Source organism: Oncorhynchus clarkii, chromosome 14 (assembly GCF_045791955.1).
Source record: "Oncorhynchus clarkii lewisi isolate Uvic-CL-2024 chromosome 14, UVic_Ocla_1.0, whole genome shotgun sequence".
Classification (NCBI taxonomy): domain Eukaryota; kingdom Metazoa; phylum Chordata; class Actinopteri; order Salmoniformes; family Salmonidae; genus Oncorhynchus; species Oncorhynchus clarkii.
Window position 1 is genome coordinate 34,649,008 of NC_092160.1, and position 4,622 is coordinate 34,653,629.

General features: G+C 44.3%; 1 long non-coding RNA gene across 1 annotated transcript; it reads right to left on the reverse strand.

Moving 5' to 3' along the window:
* Nucleotides 1-2,074: 2,074 nt before the first annotated feature.
* LOC139366090 (uncharacterized) lies at nucleotides 2,075-3,585 on the reverse strand. Its single transcript, XR_011626719.1, has 3 exons — nucleotides 3,150-3,585; nucleotides 2,744-3,099; nucleotides 2,075-2,603 (listed from the first exon to the last, which is right to left on the reverse strand). It is a non-coding gene; the product is annotated as an uncharacterized lncRNA (long non-coding RNA).
* Between the last annotated feature and the right edge of the window lie 1,037 nt (nucleotides 3,586-4,622).

The window sequence follows — 4,622 nt, forward strand, 5'->3', positions numbered from 1 at the left end:
ATTATCAGTTTAAAACCACATTCATTCATTCATTCATTTATTCAATCATTGTAAAATATATTGATAAAATAACCATATACTTTCCCTAAGAAAAGCCAGTGATGGGTTCCTTATTCACTATTTCTAAGTATGTAAGTAGTAGTAGGGCTGCGAACAATTGGCCCAACGTTATCCTGTGTAGGCCATCGTTGTAAATGTGTGGGCTTAATGTTCTGTGTACTACCCTTGTCCTAAGCGTAAAAAATTACCCGCCTTCACTAAACCCCTAAAAGAAAGTAGCTTAATTGAATTTTAAACCCCAAATCTGTTTTGCATGAAGAAACAACCTGGCGGAAGGGTAGCCTAGTGGTTAGAGTGGTGTATTAGCAACCGGAAGGTTGCAAGTTCACAACCCCTGAGCTGACAAGGTACAAATCTGTCATTCTGCCCGTGAACAGGCAGTTAACCCACTTTTCCTAGGCCGTCATTGAAAATAAGAATTTGTTCTTAACTGACTAATTGTTTTCTTTACTAAAGTAGAGGTTTATTATTATTATTATTGTTATTATTGCTAAAGGTACTGTATAGGTGTAAACGTATTTTTTTAGCAAGAGATATCACTTGTATAGCCTAAGAAAGTAGCAGAAATGTGCAGAAAGTAGTTTGGAAGGGAAACAATAACTATACGATAATAGATACAAAACAAAAACGTGAATAACATAAATCAATCAACTCTAATTAGCACATGTAGGACAGTATGTAAGTGTGTGTGCCTGGACTTTACAGATGTATTTATCACATGTAGGACAGTATGTAAGTGTGTGTGCCTGGACTTTACAGATGTATTTATCACATGTAGGACAGTAAGTGTGTGTGCATGGACTTTACAGATGTATTTATCACATGTAGGACAGTATGTAAGTGTGTGTGCCTGGACTTTACAGATGTATTTATCACATGTAGGACAGTATGTAAGTGTGTGTGCCTGGACTTTACAGATGTATTTATCACATGTAGGACAGTAAGTGTGTGTGCATGGACTTTGCAGATGTATTTCTCACATGTAGGACAGTAAGTGTGTGTGCCTGGACTTTGCAGATGTATTTCTCACATGTAGGACAGTAAGTGTGTGTGCATGGACTTTGCAGATGTATTTATCACATGTAGGACAGTAAGTGTGTGTGCCTGGACTTTGCAGATGTATTTATCACATGTAGGACAGTAAGTGTGTGTGCCTGGACTTTGCAGATGTATTTCTCACATGTAGGACAGTAAGTGTGTGTGCCTGGACTTTGCAGATGTATTTCTCACATGTAGGACAGTAAGTGTGTGTGCCTGGACTTTGCAGATGTATTTCTCACATGTAGGACAGTAAGTGTGTGTGCCTGGACTTTGCAGATGTATTTATCACATGTAGGACAGTAAGTGTGTGTGCCTGGACTTTGCAGATGTATTTATCACATGTAGGACAGTAAGTGTGTGTGCCTGGACTTTGCAGATGTATTTCTCACATGTAGGACAGTAAGTGTGTGTGCCTGGACTTTGCAGATGTATTTCTCACATGTAGGACAGTAAGTGTGTGTGCCTGGACTTTGCAGATGTATTTCTCACATGTAGGACAGTAAGTGTGTGTGCCTGGACTTTGCAGATGTATTTCTCACATGTAGGACAGTAAGTGTGTGTGCCTGGACTTTGCAGATGTATTTATCACATGTGCAGCACAGAGTATTTGTTTTCCAGTCCTTCTTTGGGGGGCAGAATTGGCATCTCCTCCTCTTGCCTGCCCCAGCTGCAGCCTCCGGTGGATCAGGACAAGATTCAGCCCCGTGAACAGCTTTCACAAGCGCTGCAGAGGCTGCTGTGCAGGGGAGGTGGACCCTTCTTTGAATGTGTGGGGTTACAAGTGCCTTTCCCAGCAGCTCCAGGAACACCCTCCTCTTGTTCTGCTTATCAGGCATCCAGGTAGGGTTGATCATGTTCCATATCATGAAGGCATCGTATGAGGACACATCAATGATGTTATGGAAGATGACCAGGGGCCAGCGGGGGGGGGGGGGGGGGGGGGGGGGGGGGTCATCCTCCTGCAGCTGTAAGTTCCAATCACCTTGTCCAGGTTGTCCACGCCTCCTTTGTTGTGGTTGTAGTCCAAGACGATGACTGGCTTCCTGTCCTCACGATCACTGATCTCAGCCGTTTTGTGCAGTGTGCTCAGGAGGACCACATTATTGTTCCTCTTTGGGAGGTAAGAAACTAGAGTGGTGGTGGGGGTGAAGGCAAACTTTGATGAGAAGGCCTCTCTCTCCTTGTTGTGAGGAGTGCAGGGGGAGCTCAGGCTTGTTCTTTCTAACTGTGCCAACCATGGTGATCTTCCTCTTCAGGAGCTGCTGGCTGAGTTCATAAGAGGTGAAGAAATTGTTCACACGTGACATTGTGTCCCCTCAGTCCATCTGTCATAACAAGCACAATCTGCATCCCCTGGTTCTTCTCCGGGCCTCCACTGGTCGGCTTCCCTGTGTAGACATGCATCTTCCAAGCGTAGCTGGATTGTGTGTCACAGGCCACCCATATCTTGATGCCATACTTTGCTGGCTTGCTGGGCATATACTGCCGGAAAGGACAGCGACCTTTTGACAAAAGAGATTACTATCAGTAATTAGTATCAGGGTCACAGAAAACACATCACATAAATCAATGATATTACAGCAATACATAATAAAATGAACAGTGAAAATCACTTACATTACATATGAAAATAAAAATGTACCTCTGAATGGAACCAGTTGCTCCTCCACTGTTACTTCAGGCCCGGGGTTGTAGAGGTATGACAGACGCTCCACCCACTTCTCCCAAACCTCTCTTATGGCTCCACCAACTTCTCCCAGACCTCTCTTATGGCTCCACCCACTTCTCCCAGACCTCTCTTATGGCTCCACCCACTTCTCCCAGACCTCTCTTATGGCTGCCAGTTTGTCTCTCACACGTCTTGCAGGTCTTGACTCAAGGCTATTAAATCGTAGCATTCTTGAGAAAGTGTGAATGACTTTCAGTGGCATCGTGGCACGGAAAATCGCCCTTCCATTCTCTGCATCCCAGAGACTACATGTAGCCTCGCCTCGGGACCTATACACACCCGCTAAGATTAGCAGCCCTATGTAGCCTCGCCTCGGGACCTATACACAGCTGCTAGGATTAGCAGCCCTATGTAGGCACGCAGGTCAATCTCATCCATCCTTTTCCAGTTGTCTCCATATTTACGGAAACCCTCCAAATTTGTCATCTCCAGAATTATTTTTTCGATGGCTGGTGTGATGAACATGTAGAATGTTGAGGCGATGTCCTGGGCAACTACATGTCGTGTGGTCCCTGGGGTTGTCCTTATGGCATGTTGTGCTGCCATCCTGCCCTGGCTGTCATATGGTGACGAGGACCATGTTATTTTGCTGACAAAAATGTCTCTCTTTCAGCTTAGGGGATTTCTTCTTCATCTGAAGATGATGCATCTTGCTCTGGGTTGTATTCTTCCCCATCTTCTTCTTCAGATTCCTCCTCCTCTTCTAAATCATTGTTCTCTTGTTCCTCCTGGACATCTGATAAAATCAGATCTACGACCTGTTGGGCACTGAAACGTGCACTCATGGCTTCAGCAAAGAGACAACTGGGGGGGACTGTCATCTGCAGCACCTTTATAGCCTCTGACTGCATTCCCCATCAGTCCACCTGGCTGTGCTGCTGCTCCAGTTTCAACTGTTCTGCCTTATTATTATTCGACCATGCTGGTCATTTATGAACATTTGAACATCTTGGCCATGTTCTGTTATAATCTCCACCCGGCACAGCCAGAAGAGGACTGGCCATCCCACATATGCTCTCTCTAATTCTCTCTTTCTTTCTCTCTCTCGGAGGACCTGAGCCATAGGACCATGCCCCAGGAATACCTGACATGATGACTCCTTGCTGTCCCCAGTCCACCTGACTGTGCTGCTGCTCCAGTTTCAACTATTCTACCTTATTATTATTCGACCATGCTGGTCATTTATGAACATTTGAACATCTTGACCATGTTTTGTTATAATCTCCACCCGGCACAGCCAGAAGAGGACTGGCCACCCCACATAGCCTGGTTCCTCTCTAGGTTTCTTCCTAGGTTTTGGCCTTTCTAGGGAGTTTTTCCTAGCCACCGTGCTTCTACACCTGCATTGCTTGCTGTTTGGGGTTTTAGGCTGGGTTTATGTACAGCACTTTGAGATATCAGCTGATGTACGAAGGGCTATATAAATAAATTTGATTTGATTTGATTTGATCAGTAGACAATGCTTTCAAGAAATATTTATTTTGTCTGAAATTTTGTTTATTTTGTCTGAAATGTTGTTTATTTAGTCTGTGAACTTGAGTTGTGTGTGTGTGTGTGTATTTGTCTGAATTCAATCAGTAGCAAACAGAATCTCAATTTGTCATTGTGTGTGTGTGTGTGTGTGTGTGTGTGTGTGTGTGTGTGTGTGTGTGTGTGTGTGTGTGTGTGTGTGTGTGTGTGTGTGTGTGTGTGTGTGTGTGTCTTTCAAAAATGACCCTAAGACAATCTTTGTACCCTGGTGGTGAGCAGCTTTCATGGAAATATGAACAAAGGTGATGTTTCACTTGTTCTA